Source organism: Myotis yumanensis, unplaced genomic scaffold (genome assembly GCF_028538775.1).
Source record: "Myotis yumanensis isolate MYYU_CA2020_CCGP unplaced genomic scaffold, mMyoYum1.0.hap1 SCAF_7, whole genome shotgun sequence".
In the NCBI taxonomy this organism is placed as follows: Eukaryota; Metazoa; Chordata; class Mammalia; order Chiroptera; family Vespertilionidae; genus Myotis; species Myotis yumanensis.
The window spans coordinates 11496492-11511765 of record NW_027223758.1 but is presented as its reverse complement, the minus strand read 5'-3'; the positions used below and the strand labels follow the sequence as shown (position 1 = coordinate 11511765).

The window sequence follows — 15274 nt, the reverse complement described above, 5'->3', positions numbered from 1 at the left end:
AAAAGTTCCATTCATTTTTGTTAAAAAAACAATTGAGAAATGAAACATACATCCACAAAACAGCAACAACAAACTTGTACACTAACGTTATCATCAGTATTCATAATACCAAAGGAGAAACAACCCAAATCTTCAACTGACAAATGAATAAATAAAATATGGTATATCCACACAATGGAATATGATTCAATCACAAAAAGGAATGATGCACGGATACATGCTCCAATATGGATGAACCCTGAAAACATTGTTAAGTCAGTCACAAAAGTCTACTTATTATATGATTCCATTTACATGAAATGTCTAGGAAAGGCAAATCTTCAGAGATAGAAAGATTAAAGTTGCCTAGGGCTTGGGGATTTAGAGGAAAAAATAGAAGGTGACTGCTAACTGGGTACTTTGTAAGTAGTAAAAATATTCTGTAAGTGATTCTGGTGACAGTTGCACAACTCTGTGAATATACTAAAAACATTTAATTGTACACTTTTAATCAGTGAATTGTATTTCAAGGAAGCTGGTACCCACCCCTCCCCCCATCAATTAGGCCTAGTATATGATTACAAAATATGGATAAGGCAAAGAATAAACAAAAGAAGCTTTACACAAAGACAATAATAGTTAACACTGGGATAATATTTATCCTTCCAGATTTTTATGCACGCATACATTTGTTTTTCTTTTAAAAGAAACAATCTATTTATTTCAGTGTTTATACAGGCAGCAAGAAAACCAATGTTGCTCGAAAATTTTGCAAATTTTTATTTTAAGAACTGTGTTTTCCAGTAAGATAGATATTTATCATAAATAGCTATTAAGCTTAAAATGCGCTTAATCTGAACTGAGCTGATTATTTTGATTATTTATATTGTGGTAAAATACACATAAACACCATTAAGATGGTAAATTTTATATGTGTATAGTTCAATAGTATTGAATAGTTAGAACATTGTGCTATCATCACTACCATCCATTGCTAGAACTCTTTTCATCTTGTACACTGAACTCTATACCCATTAAACAATAACTCCCCCATTTCTCCCTCTCTCTGTGCATCTGCCAACTACCATTCTACTTTGTCCAATTTTGACTACTCTAAGTATTTCATATAAATAGAGTCATAAAATTATGTCTTTTTGTGACTGGCTTATTTTACTTGGCATAATGTCCCCAAGGTTTACCCATATTACAACATATGTCAGAATTTCCTTCCTTTTTAAGGCTGAATAATATTCCAGCTATGTATACACATTTTGCTTATTCATTCATCTGTTAATGGATACCTGTGTTGCTTCTACCTTTTAGCTATTGTGAATAAAACTGCTATGAACATGGTTATACAAGTATCTTTTCTAGATCTTATCATATCACATAATTCTATGCTTCCATAGCAGCTCTACCTTTACCAGTACATCCCACCAACAGTACACAATTCCAATTTTTATCCACATCCTCATCAACATGTTTGCTGTTGACATCTTTTCACATGCTTATTGGACAGTTGTGCATATCTTCTTTGCAGAAATGTCTGTTCAAGTTTTTTGCCCATTAAAACATATTCAGGATTTCCAAGGTTTAGTATAAAATATGCAAAGTACCTCATAAATATCTTTACAAAAATATTGATTTTAAAATGTCAATACTTTGGATACACTGAGTTAAAATATTTTAATTTCTTATTTTTTAAAATGTGGCTACTGGAAACATAGATGAACCCCAAGGACATGCTAAATGAAAGAAGCTAGTCACAAAAGGAGAAACACTGTATGATTCCACTCCGATGAGACATTAAGAGTAGTAAAATTTACAGAGACAGAAAGTAGGAGGGTAGTTGCCAAAAGCTGAGGGAGGGGTGAATGGTATTATTAATTGGTATAGTTTCAGTTTTGCAAGCAAAAAAGTTCTGGAGATTGATGATGGTTTGTACAGTCACAACAATGTGAGTGTACTTAATGTCACAGAACTGTACACTTAAAAGTGGTTAAAATATTGTTATACATATTTTATAATTAAAATTTTTGGTGCTCTCTCTAGGGAGCACATCCATATCTTCCTTCCCTCTCAGGCATGCATCTCCTAAACTCTAAGAGCACCCAAGAGATTTGCAACCACGGGAGCAATGGGCAGGGGCAGTTCGTCCTGGGCTAACCCCCTGAACCTGTCTCCCAGGCCATCTCTGATTCTTCAGCGAGCCAACAGCAGCCTAACCTTGGCTCACTTCTGTCACTGTGACTTATTTCTCAGTGAATCAAAATAGCCCTGCATAAGCTCATTTCTTTCCTATAACATTTCTAGAGTCAAAGCAGCCCTACCGCCTAGGCCAGTGATGGTGAACCTTTTGAGCTTGGCGTGTCAGCATTTTGAAAAACCCTAACTAAACTCTGGTACCGTGTCACATATAGAAATTTTTTGATATCTGCAACCATAGTAAAACAAAGATTTATATTTTTGATATTTATTTTATATATTTAAATGCCATTTAACAAAGAAAAATCAACTAGGTTTGCCATCACTGACCTAGGCTATCTCCTGTTGCTGCTTCTATCCTAAGCCCATCCTTGTTTCACTGTCCCCAACTTTAATAAACATACTCTCAAAATCACCGGGACTCACCTTGTGAAATCTTTCCTGCATGAAGTCAAGAATCCACACACTACCTGTGGCCCAACGCAGACCTGCTCCATCCTGGTTCCAGTCCAGCAACATCCCCAGTCCCTTTTCCGCCCCCCCCCCCCCCCCCCAAATCACTTTTTAATAATCCCCTTTGTCCCAGGATCTACTGATGAATCAATCTAAGACCAAGTATAGTTTGCTACAAAGCATCGCAGCTGCTTTGTACTGTGCATGTGCTATATGATCACTAATGTCAAATGCCCTACAAATTAAGCTTCACTTAATTTGCACAAAAGTCCCATCATTATTACTGGGAAGGGGACCTGGCTCTGAGCAGGTCTGCCTAGGGCCAGCTGGTAGTATGTGAGTTCTTGACTTTGTGCAGAAAAAATTTCACAACAGGAGCCCAGGTAAATTTTAGAGGATGTTTATTAAAGCTGGGGACAGCGAATCAACAAAGGGCCTAGGACAACAGGAGAACTAGGAGGGGGAAATGAGCCCACCAAGGAGTCAGAGAAAAAGAGGCCTTGGGAACAGGTTCAGGGGTTTGCCTGGTATGAACTGCTGCTGCCCACTGCTGCCCTGGTTGCAAGCCTCATGGGGTCCCTTAGAGCTTAGGAGATGCTTACCTGTGGGGGGGGGGGGGAAGGTAGGAGGCGCGGGCATGCTCCTGGGAGGAAGACCTTGGGTGGGCCCTTTGTTTTGAGGTGTTTTATTTATTTTTTAAAAATTTTTTAAATTGATTTCAGAGATCAAGGGAGAGAGAAACATCAATGAGGAGAATCACTGATCGGCTGCCTTCTGCACGCCACCTACTGGGCATGTGCCCAAGTCCAGAATTGAACCTGGGACCCTTCAGTCCGCAGGCCACTTTGAGGGGTTTAAAGGCTAAGCATTTAGGGAAGAATCAATAGAATATTTATCTGCTTTATGCTAAAGTACCAAAATGAGATTTATTCTCTTAACTTCATCTGTCCTTGGGTGTGGTTGCCAAATGGCACTACTTGGACTTTTGCTGCCTCCCTAAGTGATTTAAGCTATTTACCTTCTTTCTGGTTGGGGAGGAATGTCCTAGGTTTAGGGAAGATAGGACTTACCATATGGCTGCAAACTGCTGTTTAAGTGTCTCAGTTTCCCTATTCTTATTCTGGCTTACTACCCTGTCTCAACACCATTTTGGAGAAGAGAGAAACAGGCGACGGAGAGGTACAGGCAGGCAAGGTCATTCGGGGGATGAAGGGCAAAACTGGGGTTTGAACTCAGATTGTCCTATGTCAATGTCTCTGGCTTTAACCACTACATTTTCCCATCTCTTTATTCATCTGTGTATCCCTGACACAAAATACAGTTTCTGGGCCTTCATGTATCCTTAGTATGTTTTGTTAGTCATAGTTTTCTGAAGAAACAGAACCAACAGAATATAACAATGGAGATTCATCATAGTAATTGGCTCTTGAGACTATGGAGCCACGATCTGACATCTGCAAGCTGGACACCCAAGAAAGGCAGTGTAATACAGTCTTGAGTCTGAACCAGGGGAGCAATGGTGTGGGTCCAGTCCGAGAGGAAAGGCCAAGAGTGCCAAAGTCCAGGGGAAGGTCAAGATAGGAGAGTAAATTCCCCCTTCCTCCACCATCCTGTTCTATTCAACCCTCAAAGATTGGAAGACACCTACCCACATTGGTGAGGATGGATCTCCTTTATTCAGCTTACCAATTCAAATGCTAATCACTTCCAGAAAACACCCTCACAAACACAAGCCGAAGATACATAAATAAACGCAAATTTGCAGACCATTTTGGACAATACTGAATGAGTGACTCTATGGTCATATATTAATGTCCCCAAACTGTTAAGTACTTCAAAAAAATCTTAGTAGAGAGTTCACTTTTCTGGCAAATCTGCTCCAATCCAAGAGGCCAGGGAACAGTAGTATGTAGTAAGTCCTCACTTAAAGTCATCCTTAGTAGATTCTTGGCGCTGCAGTGACAGATGTAAAACAGAACCAATTTGACCATAGAGCTAACTGATATAAACAGGAATTAAGTTATTCCAATATTGACTTCTCACCTGAAACCATGTTGATTGTTGAACAAAACATTATTCGAGAACCTGCTATATCTCACTTTGTCCATATCAAAAGCTCCAATTAACTCTGCCTTAACTTAATAGATTTAATCCAGCTGGGATTACTTTAACAAGTTCAACTTTTTTTTTAGTTTTGTAAAACTGAAATGACTCTAGAGTATGTAGTGGTACAGAAAAAGATTACAGCCATTCCAGACCTACTCAATCTGAAAGGTCTGCAAAATCATCAGAGCCTTAGGTATAAGGTAATGATATTGAAGCATTAACAAAAGGATGAAGAAAGAAGGTTCAAGGGTAAAGCCTACAGCCTACATCAAAATTTGCTTTCATGGACAAAAATTTAGCTGAGCTATCAGCCACATGTAAAATATTTTACCTCATAACTTCAAACTTCTGTAACAAGAAGGTGACAAGCACAATAAAGCTTTCCTCTGCCAAAAAAGAAAGATGGTATGATATAGTGACTAAGAATACACCCCTAAGAGCTGGACAGATCTGTGTTTAAATACTTGCTCTGCCACTTACTATTTTTGTGTCCCTAAAAATGTTCCTTAACTTATGGAGGTCTGTTTTTTTGTTTGTTTGTTTGTTGTTTTTTTATGGTATAATCAAATGTCAGAGGATTAAATGAGATGATGCCAGTTAATACTTAAAAGCAGTTGTCATTATTACCTTAAACCAGATCAGATACTGGGAAAATCACTTTGAAAAGTATGAGTTCACACCAGAGTACAATCTTTTAAAAAGCAAAAAATATTATTCCTGAGAATCAGATGTGTTTGTCATACATCTGTTCTTGTACACATTATAATGTGCATTCAAACTTACACATATACATATAGTATTATTTTAATACACGTGTGTGAACTATTCATGTCAGAGTAAGCATATCCTTAACTTTACAGATCTGTGGCACTTAAAATGCTTATGCAATAGAACATCTGCAAATACCCAAAATAAACCTACATGACTTACAATTACATAGAAACATAAAAGTGTGATATAGGTTTTGCATATTTATTTTAAAAATATGTGAGTCACTCCTCTTTTAAGAAGACTTTCAGACTAAGAGACTAGTGAAAATGCTATTATATTGCTGCTTATCCTGCTACCTTGAGATTTCAAACAAGAAGCCTAGCTATGACCACCAGAATTTCTAGAACAGCAATGGAACCAATAGTTTTCAGGGTTACTTCTGAGATTGTGCCGAGAGACTCTAAGATATGAATTTGGATGGAGGGGAAGATGACGCCTGAGGGGCAAGATGAAAGCTGAGCAACTGCAACCAGAGGTGTGACCTCCCTCCCCTCACCCGCAACCCTTAATTTCATATACTAGAGTTCACATACAATTTATTTGAAAGGGAGAAAGATGCCTTACTGCTTAATAAGAAAAGATTGAGAATATCTCTAACATCCCAATCTAGCTTTAGGGAGTATGAGATGGAGAGCATTTCCCAATTTACTACTTTTAAAACAGGCATTCCAGCAAAGCAAGGACACATTGTGGGACATGATTCTAACACTTTGCTGTCTACATAAGAACTCCATAGAGCTGCGTGCTGTCAATACAGGTGGAAAACCTGACTTATGAGAAATGCGAAAAAAGGAAGCCAATTCACACTGAGCCTAAGAAGACATCCAGATATGTCCTCTGGAATCATTCCAGAAGCATGCGGCTGGCCTTTGCATCTAAATGGCCTAAGACAAAAGTAGCTTATTTTCAATCCCTTAAAAATTTTTCCATGTTCTATCAAAGTGGTGGAAATCACTTTCCCATAGTAATGGGGAATGTACTTTTCTTACCATTCTTGAAAAATAAAATAATACATTTAAATTATCTTATCAAGTTTTTCTTTTTTTAAAAAAATATATTTTTTATTAATTTTAGAGAGGACGGGAGAAGGAGAGAGAGATAGAAACATCAATGATGAGAGAGAATCATTTATCGGCTGCCTCCTGCATGCCCCCCACTGGGGATTAAGCCTGCAACCTGGGCATGTGCCCTTGACCAGAATTGAACCCGGGACCCTCCAGTCCACAGGCCGACACTCCATCCACTAAGCCAAACCAGCTAGGGCTCTTATCAAGTTTTTCTAACTCATCTTCTAAAGTCAAGATTAACCAAAGCATTCTCTGTAGTAAAAACATTATTCTTATAGGTTTTGACATTTAATGGTCAATCCCCACATTTTCTGCAGAGTTTTGTTTTTCTTGATTTTAAGTCTAATGATCTTGAACCAGAATTCTGAGCACACATTACATTAGGGCACTCCAAGTCTCAATTCACCTTTCACAAGAATAAGAATTGTAATTGTTGACTTAAATTGGTACTTCCAATTTAAAAGTTTAATACATTTTGCCATATTTCCACTAGACAGAAGTTTCTTCAGATACACCAGGTTTAATAAGATGCCACTCATGCAGGTTTCTCAATTGTTGCCAGCTTTTGCCAGAAAAGGAAAGCTTTACAGATTTTCAAGGGAAGCACATGTTTCTGCGAGCTCTTCAATGCAGTATAAAGGGCTCAGAAAAAGACAGAAATGGCAGAAGGGTAAAAACCAGCAATTATCTGTCTAAGCAAAAATAACTGCTCACAGGAGAGAAGGAATAAAAGACTGCCCTAAACCAAAATATTGAGAAAAGTAACAGGACCATAACCAAACTTTCTTTTTAGATCCTCATACAGGTAAACTTCAAACCAGACATATGCTACTTCAACTACTACCATCACAATTTTCATCTACACTGTCCTGGTGGGGGTGTAACTGTGGAGCCCATTTGGGATCCTTGGGCGGTAGCTGACATACAAGCACAGAACATCACTATGAAGTTATGATGCATTCATTTGAGCCCCCATAAACCAAACAGCTCACAGGAGCATTATAAAAGGCAGTGTTCCAAGCACAGGCCTGGGGACCAGCTCAGCCGTATTCTGGGGGCTCACTTCATTATTGCACCTGGTATTGCCTTAATTTCCCTACTTGTGAAATAAGGACAGTCCTGAGAGAATTGAGAATGGTTTATAAAGTCCTTGAAAAATAAAACAGGCAAGCCATCAATATTATTTTACTAGTGGCCTGGTGCACAGATTCATGCACACTGAAAGGAAATTAATTAGAATATTTTAATATCTTAATAAATATTTAATAAATAAGTACTTGTCGATGACTGTTCTTCAGACATTTCCTGTTGACGATGCCGGCTTCTTTCAGCTTCAGCGATAGGTTGTGCCAATCGCTGTTCTTCAGACATATTCTGTCGATGACGTCGCTTTCTTTCAGCATCAGAGGTACGTTGTGGCAATAGTTGGTCTTCAGACATACTCTGCTAATGATGCCACTTTCTTTGGGCTTCAGAATGTCAACGAAAACAACCAAATTTACGATCGACACTGACAGATCGAAACACACGTGTGCTATTGGCGCCAGCGAGAGCTTTATATGTATCGTGCATGCGTGAGTCAACTTAGCCTTTTATATATATATATAAACTTGCTTAATTAGACCCGCTTTCTGATTAGCTAAACTTTTTCCAGCCCAATGAAGCACCCCAACTTCTCTTTCAGGTAATTGCAGCAACACAGCTGTAAATATCAGCATGAAGCAGGTCATTATTGTAGATGACGAAGGGAAAACAAAGGGTAAAATATTTAACTGTAGCAGTGTTTGACTGTATTCTGCGCAGTGAGAAAAACTGAAGTCATTTTCAAGTTCCATTATTTCTTACTTCTTTTCAGTCGGGTCAAGTTTCTAAACTTTCTAAATCCCCATTTTCCGGCTAATGAAAAGAAAACAGAGTCTACTGAGTCTCCTATCTACCTACTCCAGGACTTCTGTGAGGATCAAGTGAGATGAGGCATGAGAAAACACTTCACAAACATTTGGTTAAACTGTAAAATGTTTGCACCTGGCTATAAAGCAAGTCAGTTCCTGGGCTGAAGAAACTCCAAGGAGGCTAGTCGCTAGGGAGACAAACCGGGCATTGCTATATGACGTCATTACCCGGTGTCCACAGCGACCATTTCTGGGTTGGGCTGTAGGCCACATTTTGCACCATGGGGTCTTGACAGTGTTGCCTGCGATTTGGTGGGGTGTCGCTCTGGGGTGGTGGCGGGGCCACTTGGGGGAAGCCAAGTGTTGGTTTGTCGTCTTCAGATCCATGGTGCTGTTTATTTTTAAATGGCCAGTGTGCGTCCTGATAGCTCCTGCATTGAGCATCTGCCCCCTGGTGGTCAGTGTGCATCATAGCTACCGGTTGGAGGGAAGGATGGACACTTAGCCTTTATATATATAGATAATACCACAAAGGCCAGCAAGGGAGCCTTTATACTCATCCTTATTAAAGAAATCAACTAAGTCATATGAGAAATGTCACATAAACACAACCCAAAGTTGAACAACTCAATTCAGATACACTTATCCCTACTGAAGAGGGAATTAGGATGTGAAGAAATTTATTTTCAATTCTAAGGGCTAAACAGTGATGAGCCTTTTATAGATGATGTGCAAGTTTTTGAGTTAAACCTTAATCTGTAGTATATGTTCAGGGAAGTCTTCCCTCAGAAAAGTCTTAACAAAAATCTTTTATGCTCTCCTTTATTTCTGAAACACTGATGAAATTCTTAAGATTTTAGAATTCTTTAGCTGCGCTCTTGGAACTATGCTAGGGATCAATAAAAACAAGGAAGCTTGTGAGTGCATCTTAAAGAACTCCTAAAGGTAGAGGAGAGTGAATACATAAATGGAGATAAGGGAACCCAGAACAGAAATAGTGCTAAGAATTTTGCATTTTACACTGATCAGAAAAAAAATGCACTCTCAGTCAAAACTGGCACTTTAAAGAGTTTGCTCATTTTACCTGTAACTTTACACACACACAGACCCATATAACCAGGTTCACATATATTATCCTGTCCTATATAATATAAGGCTAATATGCAAATCAACTGGACAGCAGAATGACCAGTCGCTATGACGCACACTGATCACCAGGGGACAGACACTCAACGCAGGAGCTGCCCCTTGGTGGTCAGTGCACTCCCACAGGGTGACTGCCACTCAGCCAGAAGCCAGGCTCACATCTGGCGAGCGCAGTGGTGGTGGCAGGAGCCTCTCCCACCTCCGCAGCAGTCGGACACCCCCCAAGGGCTCTCAGACTGTGAGAGGGCCACATGCTGGGCTCAGGGACACCCCCCACGTGCATGAATTTTGTGCACGGGACCTCTAGAGTGTGTGTGTGTGTGTGTGTGTAATATATATCCCAATTTGAGAAGCCTAATAACATGTGAAGGGAGTCTTCTCCTCCCAATGAAGCAGAACATGGATTCTCATTTAAGCTGATCCCTAACCTGATAGAAATCAAAGGTAGGTCATGACCAAAACACATGTATAAGAAGCACTAAGAGAGTGAAGGAACATAATCATATCCTTCCTACCACTTTCTAACTAACAAGGTAAAAAAAATTAAAAAATAATAAAAAACCATGAAGTCATGATGGAACTATGGCCATTAAAGTGGGCAAAACATAGATGGCTTCTCTTATATAGTGTCTCAAAAATCAAGGTGGTTTAAGTGCCAATGTATAAACAAGAAACAGCCTTTACACTCAAAATATTAATTCAGTTAATGTGGAACTTTGGTTCATGACAGTTTCAAATGCCAAGTTTCCAAACTAACAATATAATATGTATAACTGACAGCAGTGCACATCAGTAAAATATGGCATTTGCTCCAGATTTAATACCACAATCTCTTACAAAAGGAAAGAAGGAAAACTGTGAAAGTTTATGCAATGTTAATAACACATCAAACTGTTAATCAAACTATAATTAAATTATTTATAAAGAGGAACAATATTTTTCTTAATCTTCATGCCATTTTAGACAAGTTAATGAAAGTTAAACTTTCATGGAAAGTATTTTACCTTCTGGAAGACATAACAGGGTTATGACATTCATTTAAGGTGAAACTCCTTTGGAAGTCGAGGCTGAAGAAGTAGCTTATTACACAACAGATTTGGGCAACTTGATGTAAATATAAAATTAATTTCTAATTTTTTAAAATAAAAATTTTTGTGCTTTCACATCATTTAAAAAAAGTTTATTTCACTAAGATTTAAACAGGCTATTTAAAAAACTCTAGTGTTTAATTCTGGTATCTTTCTCTGCACTTAATTTCCAAGTCTAAAACAGTAGACTGTATTTTGTGTGTGTACACACACACACATATTAATGGAATTAATCTGCCAAGGTCTATTACAACTTATACAATTCTGGCATTTATATATTTCTCAAAAGAAAAAATACACTTAAATTCTGAAGATTTTCTTTTCTCTTTTCTCTATTAGTGCCCACTAAATGGGTAGTCAGAATGTGTACATCTTAAATATATCAACCAACAGATTGTTGAATATTTAAAATTTCAAAATATAAGATTTTTAATAGATATTCTTCAAAATTTTTAAGTAGTTACAAGGAAAGCAAAACCATAGCATACCTTACATAATCATGCTTTTAGTAATCAAATAGAAACAATAAATGTATTTATGTTATAATGAAAATCAAAATCCATTTTATTTGATAAAACACTATTTATTATTGGTTGTTGACTTGGGAGCAAGCAAGTACAGATTCATGGAAAGGCTTATTCTAATGAGAGAATCTTTAAAGTTTTTAGAAGCTTAGCAACTCTTGAGATTGGGTCATCAAAATAAGAGTAACTGAGAATTTACTTGACAATCTCTTAAATATGGTGATGTTTTATTTTAATATAAATAGTTCTGGAACTTCTGCACTTTGGCTTAAGGGGAAAAAGGGAAATTTAAGCAAAACAAATGAACAGTGTTATGTTTAAAACCAATGACTTCCAGATAGGTAGGGTGAGGAGGGAGGGGTCTTTAGATTCACAGCCTAATCACTTATATTTTCTATAGAGACTGTAAGAACCCAAATAAAAAATTTAGTTTGTATAATGTACAGCAACCTCTGGTAAGGTAGTCTTAGAAAATTTTCAACAAGGGCCAAGATAAAGAAGGAATTTCCACTTAATGTTCAATTAAATAGGATAGGATACCCATACTCACCCTCTAGTTAATTGAGGCTTTTTTACTATACTTTAATGAACCCTCACAATTTACCTAAATTCTAGCCTTCAAGCCCAATTGCTTGACCTTTTTTTGAGTGTCAAACCAGGGAAACCTTTGAAACCACAGAATGCTTTTCTAAGAGCTCACAGCAACTGTAGAGGGAAAACGGCTATTACCAATAATGTCATCAGTTAACACTATCTTAAATATAGGATCTTTAAAAACTTCATCTCAAACATACTCTCAAATAAGAAATTGTCTTCAAATTACTCATTTAAAACTATGTGTAGCCCTAATCGGTTTGGCTCAGTGGATAGAGCGTCGGTCTGCGGACTGAAGGGTCCCAGGTTCGATTCCAGTCAAGGGCATGTACCTTGGTTGCAGGCACATCCCCAGTAGGGAGTGTGCAGGAGGCAGCTGATCAATGTTTCTCTCTCATCGATGTTTCTAACTCTCTATTCCTCTCCCTCTGTAAAAAATCAATAAAATATATTAAAAAACAAAACAAAACTATGTGTAATATATCAAAAACCAAATATAGATCAAAATATTTGTTTAACAAATACTAAACAGTATTTAAAACTTACAAACAATACCCATTTAGTTTAAATATCTGATTCTTCTTGTAATTACTAAATAATTTAAAAGACAGTTAAGTTTCTAATGGAATACCTGAACGAAACTGCCTCCTTTTTCACTCACCAAAATGTTACTTGGTAGCAAATGTCCAGTGAAGTCTCCCTTAAGCACTAAAGTGGTCAACTATGTATCAAATAATACACCCATTTCCCCATAAATTTATTTTGGTGTATCTATATAAAATACTTGAAGTACCCCTGAGTATCAACAACAGTCAATCTTTGGTAGCAAGTACATGTTCATGGAAAAGCCTGTTCTGATCAGAGAATCTTTAAGGTTTTTAGAAGCTTAACAACTTGAGATTAGATCACCAAAAGAGCATAACTGAGAACTTAACATACTTTATGTCAAGAGTGCAGACTACAAAATATTAAAATTTTTCTCTTAAACAAGTCATAAGTCATTTGTTCAGAACCCGCAAATGCAACCATCTCTAAACGGTTCCTTGAGGAATGTGGGTAGGCTAAAATTTTGGAAGTGTTGGCTTTGGTGGTGACCAAGGAGGAAGAAGTCTCTGGCTTCCCTGTTGCTGCAGTTCCCACCCTCCAAAATGAATATACCCACCGGTGTGAATTGACAATGTGGTCCAAAGAGCAAAGCAGGAACGCAGTCCAGATCCTCAAAATAGTAGTATGGGGCATAACCACTAGGCTACATATCTAGTTCAGTACCCATTTAGTTTAAATATCTGATTCTTCTTGTAATTACTAAATAATTACATCATGGTGCAACAGCTGGGGCCTAGGTTTCGCATTGTGCATCTCACACCTATGGAAATAACAAGAGTAAAATCTATAGAAATTAACACAGCCTAAGAAGGCGAGTGTTCACCAAAGACCAGTGTCAACACTTTTGCAAAGGTGGTTGGCTACTAAAATAGAGTGGCAATTACAATTCCAAAGTTGAAAGAAAACAAAATTTTAAAATCAACTGTTGAGTTTGATAATGGAGAACTCAATGTGGGCTAGATGTTTACCAACAAAGCTTTGCAAATCATGACACCCATCTACGTGCTTATGAAAATTACTACCCCCATTAACATCTACCATACCTAAAGAATGATGAACTCTCAAAGAGTTGGAAAGATTTGGGCCACTAAGAAGGGAGATATCAGCAATACCCCAAACCAGTTACTCTGTTTTAAGCTTTTCCCTTTACCATCTGACCTTGGAAAGATATGGTGACAAAGTTTAAGGTGGAAGAATTCCAGACAAGGGGAAATCTGGGTACCAAGGATGTGCCAAGGTGATTCATCAAGAACTAAAGTAGACTGTTTTGAGGGTCAACAGTTTTGAAAAGTAAAAAGACAGAACTTCTAAAATGCAGGGTGGATTTTTTAAGATATAAAAAATCACTGCTCTTGACTCAATCCTTCGCCATGTTGCTGTCAACTCACCAACTAAGAGTGCAGTGTGTCTTGCTAGGCCCATTTTCCCATGGTCTGTAGAAGGCGCTGTGAAGCACATCCTGTTCTAGCTCTGGGGCCCTTCCCCCCTCTGCAGCCTTACCCAGTGCAGAGAATGCGCCCCCTACTGACTCCAACACTCATAGCCTTTAGCCGACTTGGCTGCGGTGCATTTTGGGTGGGGGCGGGTATTTTCTTCATGGCCATAAACCAGAAGCAACAATGCAGATTTCTAAAGAAACTGTATCAAGCTCCCCAGGAGTTTTCTTTTTTCTTTTTCATTTCGAAGGTTCAAGGCACTGGCACGAGAAGCATCAGGAATAGAAACTGGGTGTGTGGGGATGGACAGCATTAAAATGGCAAACACTGGAAACAGTTTGGTTCTTTTTCCCTCCTAAGCCTTTGTCTGAGAAATGGGGTTATGGCAAGAACTGTCCAGAGGAATTGGTGAATGCAGAACACCAAGAAGACTTAGAGTGGGTGTGCGTGGCTAAAAAGGATGTTAGATCTTAGTGCCCGATCTTGGGCAGAAGAGGAAGAGAAGCAATCGCGCCTTTTCCAGCAGACAGGCATCCAGGTCGGGGGGAGGGGAAGTCAGTCAGGCAGCCCAGAGGGAAGAGGTGAATAAAAAGGTGCTCAAAGAACTATTCCCCATTCATTGCATTAAAAAAAAACATCTTTTCGCGGCTTCCTGGATTTCCATTTTCTACCCTCGCATAAGTTGGGGCTCAGAATGCTCCTGAGGGGTCGTGCTGACCAGGCGCTGCGATGGAGCGAAGAGGTGGTGGACTCCGTGGTCAGGAGAGCAGGGAGCTGGCACATCGGGGAGGAAGGATCGCACAGCAGACAGACTTTCACTCGTGCGGTGCACGCTTCCCGCCCCCCAGACTGCCCCCCGCCCCTAGCTATGGGTGGGTAGACCTGGCAGAAGGCTCGTCCCAGGCTTTGGGGGTGTGCGTGGGGGCCGGCGGGTGGGGGGGGCGGCGGGAGGAAAGGCTGAGTTCCAGGGATGGGAGAAGCTCGGTTGTGGCGGAGGGCGGGGTGGAGGGAGATGCCAGGAGCGGCCGAAGCTCCGGCGGCCAGGCTGGCTCGCTGGGCTCCGCGGGCTCCCGAGGCGGGGAGCGGGGAGCGGGGGTCCGGCTGCAGGAGGAGGCGCCTGGCCCCCGGAACAGAGCCGGGGAGCGGTTCGAGCGGGGCGGGCGGCCCGTCAGCCCCCGAGTATGCAAAGGAGCGTGTGTGGTTGGAGGGCCGGCAATTTCAGCAACAATGTGACCGAGGCCGGCTCGGCGGGATGAGCGCGGACCGAGGGCCAGGCCGCAGGGCGGCGCGCGGCTTACCTTGACTCGGCCTCGAGGCGCGCGCGGGGCCGGCGTGCTCGGGGGCCGGGCGGTAGCAGCGGCGGGCGGGCGGCGGCGGCACGGCGGTGGCGGCGAGGGCGCGCCCGGG

At 40.0% G+C, this 15274-nt stretch overlaps 1 protein-coding gene across 1 annotated transcript in view; it reads right to left on the bottom strand.

Annotated features, from left to right (window-relative positions):
* Positions 1-15274, bottom strand: part of ADNP (activity dependent neuroprotector homeobox) — a 39540-nt gene extending 24266 nt beyond the window's left edge. Inside the window, exon 1 of the mRNA XM_070419764.1 lies at positions 15166-15274. The gene's annotated coding sequence lies outside the window, so the exon portion shown is untranslated. The remainder of the gene's footprint in view (positions 1-15165) is intronic.